This window comes from Elaeis guineensis, chromosome 16, assembly GCF_000442705.2.
Source record: "Elaeis guineensis isolate ETL-2024a chromosome 16, EG11, whole genome shotgun sequence".
NCBI lineage: Eukaryota > Viridiplantae > Streptophyta > Magnoliopsida > Arecales > Arecaceae > Elaeis > Elaeis guineensis.
The window spans coordinates 31175405-31187777 of NC_026008.2; the positions used below are offsets into that span (position 1 = coordinate 31175405).

General features: G+C 33.5%; 1 long non-coding RNA gene across 3 annotated transcripts; it reads right to left on the bottom strand.

Moving 5' to 3' along the window:
* Positions 1-6628: 6628 nt before the first annotated feature.
* Positions 6629-12233, bottom strand: LOC105059331 (uncharacterized). 3 transcript variants are annotated; one of them, XR_012137581.1, is made up of 3 exons: positions 10760-12233; positions 8408-8538; positions 6629-8205 (listed from the first exon to the last, which is right to left on the bottom strand). It is a non-coding gene; the product is annotated as an uncharacterized lncRNA (long non-coding RNA). The 3 variants fall into 3 exon arrangements; XR_012137582.1 differs by having other exon boundaries at positions 6629-6874; positions 8078-8538; XR_002166254.3 differs by having other exon boundaries at positions 6629-8538.
* Between the last annotated feature and the right edge of the window lie 140 nt (positions 12234-12373).

A 12373-nucleotide genomic window follows, 5' to 3' on the forward strand; every position in this document is an offset into this window, starting at 1 on the left:
GGAACCTCAACAAGTGAGCCCCAACAAGATCATCAACACCGCCGACAACTCCATGCCTTGGTACCTCTCTCTCTCTCCCTCCCTCCACTTCCTCTTCTTCTTCTCTACCAAGGGAGGTTTAACATTTACTTTATGTAAAAGGTTTGTCCATTTATTATTGAGGTTATTTTTGTCATTTTATAAAATCATTCCAATGTGATATTTGGGTCCCATTTAGGATTTGCAGACCGTCTAATAGCATGGGTTTAAGTATAGTCTTAAAATAAATATTAAGAGTGTAATTATAGGTTTTGCAAATTATTGGATGTAAGTATAATTTCAACCTATCTCAGGGGACTTTTGTGATTTATCCAAAACTTATTCATGATGCTATTTTGGATCTTGTTACTAAATGCAAGAATAGATTATTTTTTATTTATAGTCATGGAGAGACTGATACAACATATTTTTATCAAGCAATAGTTTCAAAAATTCATTTTGAAGGAAACATTACACTAGCTATTGCTTCCTCTGGAATAGCATCGCTTTTATTATTTGATGGATGGACAACATATTTAAGATTCAAGATACTGATGCAAATTGATAAATGCCTTACATGTGAGATAAAACAATAAAATCAACTTGCAAAATTAATTGAATGTACTAGATTAATAGTTTGGGATGAAGCTCTAATGAATCATAAAAATTATTATGAAGCTCTTGATAGATCTCTATAAGATATTTTAAATACAAAAGATTCAAATACTAAGCAAAAACCATTCAATGGAAAGACTATATTGCTTGGAGTAGATTTTAGGTAAATTCTTTTGATTGTTGTTGGAGGAAATAGGGAAGAAATAATGGATACATCAATATGTCGATCATATCTATGGAAGTATTGTAGAATTTATCTTCTAAAAAATTATTCATCTGTTTGATATGGATGAAGAATTTAGAATATTGATGCTTGATTTTAGCAAATAGATTTTGAATATTACCGATGAAAAATTATCTGCCATTAAATTAAATGAAAAAGAGGAAGAAAAAAATTGGATAAAAGTTTTGAATGATTTGCTTATAAGGGATAATGAAGACCACATCAAAAGTATTACTTCTTCGATATACTCTGATTTGTGAGAAATCATGATGATCCTACATATTTGAAAGAGAGAGCTATTGTTACACTTATGAATGAAATGCTTGATGAGATTAATATAGACATGCTTTCTTTAATACCATTAGAAGAGAAGATATATTTGAGTTTTAATACAACATGTAAAATATCGATAAATACTGTCATTGAAGATATTATTTATCCTACGGAATTTTTAAAACTTTTAAAATTTAATGGCATTCTACATCATAAATTAAAGCTGAAAATAGATTATCCAATAATACTTTTGCGAAATATCAATCAGAGTACATGTCTATGCAATGGTATGGGTTAATAGAAATGTATTTAACTTCAAAAGCAATCGAAGCAAAAATCATCATAGGTAGACATATCAACAACAAGATTTATATTCCACATATTATAATACAAGTCATTAAAACAAAATGATCATTTATTTTCAAAATATATATGATCATTTTCAATAAGGCTTTGTGATGCTACGACAATTAATAAAAATCAAGATCAGACATTAAAGTTCATAGGATTATATTTGCCAATACCTATATTTTCTCATGGTCAGCTCTATATGGCGATTTCATATATAACATCACATCATGGTCTCAAAATTTTAATCTAAAATGAGTATACTGGTTTTGAAAATTTTAATCTAGAATGAGCATACTGGTTTTGAAGATTACATCAAGAATATTGTTTATAAAGGATTTTTTTTTTGAACTTCCTTCAAGTGCCTTTATTGTTTTTAAGTGATAAACTGATTTAGTAAATTTTTCTCTTCTTATATTCTACTGTACATATTTTTTTTTAGCAGAATAGAGAAGAAATGGGATATAGCTTATTATCAACTTATCGTTTGAAAAACATAGCTAGAAAATCAAAGTCAGACTTGTGAGGATGTGGGATTCGATAAATCCTAATATTGAAAATCAGCTAGGAGGTTTATTGCATTTTGATTGATGAAATGGTTTGTATTATTCTTTTGTTGCCATCCATAATTTCTATTTTATATATGCATATATACACACACACACACAGACACAAGAAACTTCAATTCAAGCATTGATATGAAGAGAAAATGTCAAACAATTTAAAAATTTACTTCATGAGGGAAAGATTTATTTTTTAAAATAAATTTTAATATTATTTTGAATAAAAAAATTTCAGGGTTGCTATCTATCATTATATCATTTATATCAATCAACGGATAACTATCAAAAAAACTAGAAATAATGATGATTCTATTCCCCTTCAAAAATTTAATTTCATCAACTTTAATGACCTTTTGCCAAGAAATCATAATGATCTCTATTTAATAGGTAAACACTAAATGCGGACAATATCATTCATACAATTATATTTTTTATACATGCATATATACATTTCATATATTTTTGAGGATAAAAAATGATATGATGTGATTATATTCACCTATCAATTTTGCACATGTCATTGGTCATATTGTTGCTGTTGGAGCTCTTGATTGAATACATATTAGGCAAAAACTGATTTACAAAAGAAATTTAGAGATTGAAAATCTAAACTTGAGATTGAATGCTCCTGTCTTATGTATCTTTATGTAATATGATAAAATATCACAAGACATTCATGGTCACTTTATTTAATTGATGACATGAAAAAAATTAGGTTATATTTTGGGATAAATTCGCTGAAGAATTCAATAAAAATACCATATGACAAAGAATGAAAGAAGGTATAGTTATTATTATTTTGGTTGGCATGATTGTGAGGATATACAAAGGTCCTTCATTTCTCTCTATCTCTTTTTTTAAGGAAAGACTGATAAATTAATATATTCTTTAACAGAAAGAATATGCTTATCATTGTCTACATCTAGATATTATATAGATCCCCAAAAATCCAAAATTATATATTATTAAAATAGGTTATGAAATATAATTTTCTAGTATTGCCTTTTATAATTAAAGAATTTTTATAACAACATTTGGATATGGCTAGAAAATTTCTGTACAATCTTGAAATGCCAGTTGCTCTAATTATATTTATGTAAGAAGAACAACGAACTATTATCGACCCTCGATAGGAAATTATTGTTAATAAAAAAATGATTAGAGAATTAGTTGAATTAGAATTGGATCAATTTTGGATATAATTTAAAATCTTTTTATGCTCAAACATATTTTAACTAAGAATCTTAAATTTATTTGATTTCTTTTTAGGATGCAAAATTTATATGCAAGATAAACCTGAAATTGATTGATAAGTCCTATGGCTGTTGGTACGTACAAAGCCTACTTTAACTATAAATCTGTAGTGAAACATATGGTAACACATTTTGGTATAATCAAAGGGGCAGGAATGATCAACTTTCAGTTACTATGGTAAAATCATAATCTTTTAAGTTTATTTTGCCTTCTCAATGAATTAATTTTTTTTTTATAAAATAAATCTTAATTATAAAAATCTAATATCTTTTGTAAGGTATAAATTAAATACTACCATGCAGGATGATATAGGTGTCACAACTTTCATTATATTAAAAAAACTGGCTCCATAGCTAATTGGTATGCCATCTATTAATCTTGCATTGAATTCAAAATTTGACATATTCATTCTCCCACTAGTTATGAAGATAATTGTTGACCGCACCCTATATCTTCCAAATCATGTTTGGTCCACTGAACCTTAATGATAATTTCTTAAATTTTAAAGTAAAAAAAAATTACGATGAAGATGGTTTTAGGTTAGTAGATCCTTATCATAATTCTGAAGCTAGATTTTTATCAATTCAAAATCTAGAAGAATTTGTTTTAACTCCTGATAAAGAAGTTCAAATTGAACTTTTCAGAAAAGTCCTACTATAAAAGCATCATTGCCTATAGCTCAATCATATTTTTATTATTATTATCCGACTACTCTCTTTGAACAATGAATTAAATAAATTTTTTCATGTCCTATTTAGAAATCTATCTTTACCACCAGCCATTAAGAGATATTGCGTAGGATAATTTTTTGACAATCATTATCTTACTTCTTTCTTTTCTTTTTTTTTTTTTTTTTAAGTTCAAGGATATGGGCAACTTCATGATCTAGCATTTATTTTTTCTATTTTGCAACTCAAGCGAAGACCATCCAACTTTTAAAGAATAAAAAATATTATTATTTGTTATAAATATTCATGCATTTTAAAATATTTTGATTTGGTCTTAAAAGGATATACCTTTTTAGTATTTCTTATCAATATTACAATATTTTTTTAACGTATTTTACTTAAAGTCTCATTGTAAAGTGTAGGTTATCCACTAGTTCTATCATGAATTTTATTCTAAGATTATAAATCTTAAGCACTCAAATATGCCCTAAATGGAATGGGGGAGAAGAGAAATGATCACTACATATTTATGACCTTTACAGATTTACTATTTATGTGTATATCTTTATAAATTATTTCTTTTAGTATGCTTATCCTACAATCCATATGCCACCAACCATCATGAAAAATGAGCTACTTAAAATCAAAATAAGGGTAGATGTGCGAAAAAAATACTAGTTAAATAAATACTAGTTAAATTAATATAGTGGACTAGGACATCAAGGGTAAATATGTAAAAAGAAATATTTTGTAAGGATAAACATGTAATAATTAACTTATGAGGGTCCACACAATTTTCAGTATTTAGAAGGATATATATGCCAAAAAAAAGGGCCTTGAAATAAACTTGCAACATTACCCAATAAGGTAAAATGAATTGGATGGTTGACACATAAATACAACCAATTTCTTGACATAAGTACTGATTTGTTATAGGAGACACTAGAGGGATTGATGGCTTTTAATGATCACATATTGTTGTGTAGCAATAATTAGATTTTGATCCTTTCAATAAAGACAATAGTAGAGTAAGCTTAAAATTATATAACTAATGATCTTTATTTATAATTAAGATATTGTTTTATGACTCTTGACATCACAAACTTTTTACAATAATGTAATTTTAAAATATAATTGTCACTGCTCATTCAATTTCCAAATAAATGAATTCATTAAAACCATTCACCTCTATGAAAATATTTAAAAAAGTTATCCACATTCATGTAGTCTCCTAAATTTTTTTTTGGGTGTAAGATAGCTTAATTATTGAATCTATTGCAGTTGGGTTTAAGGTACAATTGGTGTAACTTTAATAGAGTTATACTTTTTTTTTTTTGATTAGATGATGAAGGTTTTAATTACATCGATGACCAAAGCTATTTAATATGCTCTACTATTTCTAAATTACTTACATACAAAAAAATCATATAATTTAATGATCTCTAATTTTGGATAGTTTAAAAATATTAAAAAAAATTGATCGTTTGATGCATAGTCTAAGGGTCTACAAATCATATAATTTTTTATGCGTAAGTAGTTTGGATATAGTGACTCATATAATTGTTTTGGGACCCTAAGTGTTCAATTTAAAAGAAAGTATAACTCTACAAGAGTTACACCAAGTAACTTGATCTTGATCTACTCTATTATATATATATGTATATGTATGCATGTATAAAATGGAGGTTTAACTTATATTGAGTTTTTCATTCACCATATATCTCCCACATGGGGCCAATATTAATGATGTTTGTACTAATGACGGGTGTTTCTCTATGGAAGCTTAGTTTATATAGAGTTTTCGTTTGTTATGTAGATATCGGTGTTAATGATAGAAGTTTCTATCAAAAATTATTAAAATTCACTAGTTAATATGTAATAAAAATTTAACTTTGAAGTATTCTGTTTATCATCAATTGTTAAATTATTGTATTATACTTCAAAAATGGTTAGATAATGGAGAAAAGAATCTTATCCCATATACAAATCTGTATCTTTTTTTTTGGTGACAACTCCCATGTTATATTATATGTAGAAGAAACAGAGTACAAATAGAATAGCTAGACCATTTATAGGTAAGAAAGAAATAAAAACAGCATGTAGGATAAATTATTAATAGAGTAAGTTCCAAAAAGACAGCATCGTAGCCCCAGCTGTAATCAAGCAGTTAGAAACACTGTGAGATATAGATATATGATGCTTGCATAAATCCAATAATAAGTGATACTGGAATTTGTGATGAAGTAAGCAATGGAGTAGTAAATAGCAGAGTAGAGGATGCTGAAACCACTAAAGTTGAGTAAGAGCAGTCTTAAAGTAATTAAAACATTGAATGGCCATATTAAGGAATGAGAAGTAAAGTAATAACAGCAACCAAAATATTTGCTGACAAAGGCATCCACACCCATAGAGTCTCCATATCTGATGATATAGGATAATGCCAACTGTGAGAAAAATATCAACCTAATGTAACATGTCAACAAGCATTACAGAATCAGTCTATAAGATAAAATCTTCATCATGATATAGAAAAATTTCAGATGACTAAAACTGAAGCATTCTAATTTCATTCACTTAGAATAATTGACACTCAGCACACTGAAATACCAAGCGAGCTTAAGCCTGGCTAATGTATGTAACACCCAAAGCATCCACCTGCAAGATCCTACATAACTGTCTAAGTAAAATATCATATTGCAAAAAAGATAAAGGTCGAGAAACAGAGCCTGAAGCCAATCAATCAATAGCCTGGTTGGCCTCTGGAAAGATACGAGAGACCATACAAAGTTGCAAGGTTGCTTTCCACGTCATAATATTATATAACAGAGGCCACAAAGGTGCTTAAGAGGCTGTGATTAAGCAAGCCAACTAATAACCATAATAGAGTCTCCCTCAATCAAAAGCTAGTCAGCCTGCAAAAAAAATAGAACTTCATGAATCTCCATCTAAGCACTAACCAGTTCAGCATAAGGCACCGAACAGTTGGGCAAATGGCGAGCAGCTGCCCTGATAAGGCGGTCCTGATAATCCTTAATGATGTATGCAGCAGCAGCCCCATCTGCTTTTATGGCACCATCAAAATTAAACTTCAGAACTCCAAAGGGAGGAGGCTACCAGACGATGAAGAGGTTGGATGAGATCCTCTGAGGTAAAGGGTAAAGATAGTCCTAGTTCCTTGAAGGAAAGATTAAATTGCGATGCATTACAATTAGTTGGCTCATAAGATCTTGAAGAGTAGCAGAGGAACCTTCAAAAACCCGAGCATTACGAGCCTTTTATATGAGCCAGGCCAAATAAATACATAAAGACTGATACCCCCTCTCTCTCCCAACCCATTGAAATCAATTCAAATAACTCAGTTAATAAAGTAGGACGCGACTATTTATTACGTATATAAGCAAACAGCTCCCAACAATTAGTAGCAAAAGGACATTGAAACATCACATGTTCGCAATCTTCTAAATAATCAGCACAACAGTCACAAATCTGATGATCGAGAGAAAGAATGCTCCTATCGACCAGCAAGTTTTTGCATGAATTTTTTTGGAAGAATGGTTGCCAACAGAAAGTTTTGACTCTTTGAGAAATTGATAACTTTCAAATCCAGGTACAATTAGAATCAGCAGCTGACAAATTATCACAGTGGAGACATGCCATAACCTCTCTAATTAAGACATGCGAGGATATGAATGCATGCCACCCAAGCTGATCCAACCAGTGCCCAAAAGCAATAGGAATGCTTTGAATAATGGTCACCATATCAGCCGAAAACAGAGATGATAAGTGATTAAAATTCCAACCAGAATCATTAGAAAATAATTGATCAAGCCATATGCTCTCCCACCCCACATCCATGTTTATAAAAGTTGGCCAGGCACAAAGGAGAATTGGATGAATCCAGGGATCATAAAAGGCATGAATAGATTTACCATTCCCAATAGACCAGATGAAATCATACCGAAGATGAGATCCCATTTTAGCAATGGCCATCCAAATTAGAGAACAATGTGAAGGCTTACCATATGAGGCCCAGGATGACCCGAATTTATATTTAGCCCTTATCAATTTGGCCCATAGAGAAGAAGGATTGAGAACAACATGAGTTGCTAGCTTACCTAGTAATACTTGTCTCCTAAGGCTTAGAGATTACAAACCAAGTCCACCCACAGATTTAGGAGAGCAAACCTGAGCCCAAGAGATCAAGTGAAGCTTCTGTCGATGACCTTCATGTCCCCATAAGAAACTACAAAAATGCTTTTCAAGTTTTGCAAGCACAAATAATGGAACTGGCACAACAGACATAACATAAAGTGGAATAGACGGAAGCACGGAGTGTAGAAGGGTTGCTCATCCAGCAAATGACAGAGCCCTCCACTTCCAACTAGCAATTCGTGCTAACAATCTATCCATAAGAAAAATAAAATCAGAAGGCCAATATCTAGTACCTGCCACCAGCACTCTGAGGTATCTACAAAAGCCTCTCCATGAAGGAATATTAAACATAGCTTTTATTTAAGCCTTTATCGTAAGATGCTGTAGAGGGACTAAAAAGAATCCGAGATTTAGCCAAATTCACCTGCTGATCAGAAAGAGAGTAATAAGTATCAACAATATCTCTCAAACACACTGCAACCCTCAACATATCCTTAGTAATCAACAAACAGTCATCAGCAAATAGAATATGAGATAAATGAAATGTTGAGCCATGGAGCTTAAACACATGAAGAAGCTTGGATTGTACAACATAATGTAATAAAGTAGATAAAATCTCGAAACACTAGATGAATATATAAGGAGAAAGGACAGTCCTGATGTAGCCCATATGAAGGTCGAAAACCATTCTATGGGTGAACCATTAACCAAAATAGCAAATTGTGGATCACAAATAGCAGTCATAATCCATTGAATGAATAGGGTGAGAAACTATAATGCTACAAAATCTTATATAGAAAAGGCCATTGAATGCGATCATAGGCCTTATCCATGTCCAGTTTCAAAGTTAAAAGGCAATTTGAAGATTTGGCCTTAACAAGCAAATGCATCACCTCCTGGGCTATCAAAATATTTTTAAAAATATTCCTTCCTAGAATAAAAGCCCCTTGCTTGGGGGACACCAAATAAGATAACAAGGGCTGAATCCTATTGACTAAAATTTTTGCTACCAATTTATATATAGTATTACATAAACTGATGAGCCGATACTCATGAATACGATGAGGGTTTGACTCTTTTGGTAACAAGACAGTGAACGTTTGCTTCCAGTTATTAGGCATGATAGGATTATGAAAAAAATACTTCACTGCCTGAATGACATCGGAGCCAATAATGGACTAGAACTCCTTATAGACATTGCCTAAAGACCATCTGGCCCAGAGGCTTTTTCAGGATTAATATCATGGAGGGCCTTAACAACTTCTTCATCAGTTATGGTTTTAATTAGAAGTTCATTCTACTACATAGATAGAGAGTGAGCAAACTGCGGCAGCACCACATCCTCATCAATAGGACAAGGCAGCCACTAATGGGTCAAAATATGCTATTTAATATGAGTCACCTGTTGCATATAGTGACCTTGATCATTAACCAAGAGTCCTATATGATTCTTTCTGTGCCTTAAGATTGTAAAATGATGAAAGAAGGCAGTGTCTGCATCACCATCCTTTAACCAAGCATCCCTTGATTTTTAATGCCAAAAGATTCTCTGTTGTTGTAAATTATGATTGTAGGATCTTAGAAGAGCCAATAAACGAGTATGATCAGCTTGGGAGAGGAACCCTTGATTTGCTTCATGAGCCTGGAGATCATAAAGTTATTTATATAGATTCTCCACTCTTCTGAAAATGTTCCCAACATTCATAGAATTTCACATTCTAAGAGCCTGTTTGGCTTTAGAAAGTAATATAGACAGTCGAATTCTCAGAAAATGGCATGAAGAGTACACCCAAGCCTTCCTAATGACCGTATGAACTCCAGAGTTAGTCAACCAGAATTTCTCAAATCTAAATAGTCTGGGACCAGAAGCATGATGATTTTTTACAGACAACAATAAAGGACAATGATCTAAAGCAAAACGGATGAGATGAATTACCTATTCTAGGTACCTAAATAACCAACCTGGTGAAGCCAAGGTCTGGCCCAATATTTTCCAAACAGGAGCAACATTCGTTTGGTTATTACACCAAGTAAAAGAAGGTCTCTGGAATCCCATATCAATCAATCTGGTTTGGTCTATAAATGATTTGAATTCATGAACCTCCCTTGACATGACGATGAGTACCAAAAGTGCTCGCATACAGCACCCCGAGAATCCAAGACTCCAAGTTAGAGATAAAGATCAAACCAAAAATAATTTGCTTATCAATATGGATAAAGCCCACATTGTCCAAATTTTTATGCCAAGCAACAACAGTACCGCCAAAAAATCCCTCCATCGGATCCATATAAATAGACCAAATAGGACCAAAGATACTACTAACATGAGGCAATGCCTTCTTCAAGAGCCGTGTCTCCAAAAAATAGCACACATTAGGATGGTGCATGTGTATGAAAGCCTTAGCATAGTTGACAAAAGAGGGCTTTGCCACCCCTCTATGATTCCAAGATAAAATTTTCACAGGATCATGATTCAAATTGAACCAACCCCCTATCCACGATCTTGACAGTCTCATTTGACATAGCTTTTCCTTTATCAACCATCCCCTCCACAGATGGGTTCAACTGACCGTCATGTTTAGTTTAATCTTGAATAACATACTTAATGCAAGACAAAAGAGAAGAGTGGCCAGCCAATTTCTTACCCTCTTGAGATAAATGGCCAATTTCTTTTTTGAAGACTCTTGTTGAGAAATATACTGGATCTCACTGGGATCTTTAAGCTGTGGTCGAGAGGAACTGACATGATCCTCCACCATTAGGATCTTTTGTTGTGGAGATTGGGAGCCAGAAGACTTAGAAGTCTTGTCCTTGATTGGAGAGCGCTTCTTTTACTCCATCACCGATTTATCAGCCGACACAGCTTTGGATGTGAATGTGAAAATGCAATCCATTGCCTGTATACCCTCTAGAGCAGTAGAATCTGAAAACAATAAGAGAGCAAACCTAGATTCAGTTGATAGAGAAACATGATCTGGGAAATGAATAGTCATCTGAGAAACCATTTTCGTTGCTCGCTTAGGCACCACCCATGGGGTATATTGAGATGTTCCTGTGGCCGTAGTACTTTGTGAAGAGTTAACTGAAGCTTGTCTAGCCACAGAAGCTGAAATTAATGCAACTGAAATACGCACGGCTCGGATCTATGGCCCCAACAACTGGCCATCTTTTGTCCTTTGGCAGGAGCATGCATTCAGCAGTACCCCAATCCTTCCACATCTATAGCAAACATCTGGAAGGTCTTCGTATATGAACTCCTACCACATTGTTGTGCCCTTTACACCCACCTTAGCACCCGGACAAAACTCTTTGCTTAGATCCAGCTCAATACATATCTGAGCAAATCCTAGTCGAGCCGTTGAATTGGTCCATTCATCCAAGAAAAGAAACTTACCTGCCTTTAAGGTAATCTTCAAAATGTTGTCTCTGGCCCAAAGCTCGAGAGGCAAATCTGATAACCTAAGCCAGATTTTTATCTTCTGAAAAGTCTCTTTCCTCGACCGAAAATTGAGTCTCAAGGCTCTAGAGCTAACAACTGCCCTACCCGAATGACCAAGGGCCCTTCTCTATAACCCTCTCCCTAATGGCCTCATCTGGTAAGGAAAACACCATCACCCCATTTGCCCATGCTGATACATGAAATGCCTCTTGAATATTTCATCTAGATCGAAGCTCTTTCTGGATAAAGTCAGGAGCAAACCCACACCACAATAACTTACTGAGAAGAGCATTCTACCATCGGATACATGCCTTCTCAACCTTCTCATTTGTAAACACAACAAATTACGAAAACTTTTCCTCCAAAGCAGCGATGTCCATCAGGGACGCATGCGAGGTCTCCCACCTAAAGCACCGACTGCCCTGTACAACATTCACCCAACATCCACTGGAGATTTCTTATTTCCCCAAGATGGCTCAAGCCTCTTAGATGGAACCGAACTTCCACCACAAGTGCGATCCAAACCCCCTTCCTCAGAGATAGAAATGCTCGTAGCCTGACGATCAAAACTCCCAGCAGAGCTCCAACTGGAGAAACCTTGAACGGACGATCGATTGCTATTGAAAACCCCTTGCTTCCCCTTCCCCCGTCTCACCGGCGAAAGCCATCTGAAACCCTCACAGCTCCTTTCCCCTTGTCTTTTAAATTGGTATTTGAATTTACATACATGTACGGAAGAATAGGTAAATAGATTGGAGGTGGCCTGTGTGGAACCCAGATCCAACCGTAGCCATTTCCAGCCCAGTCAACACTCTCATTT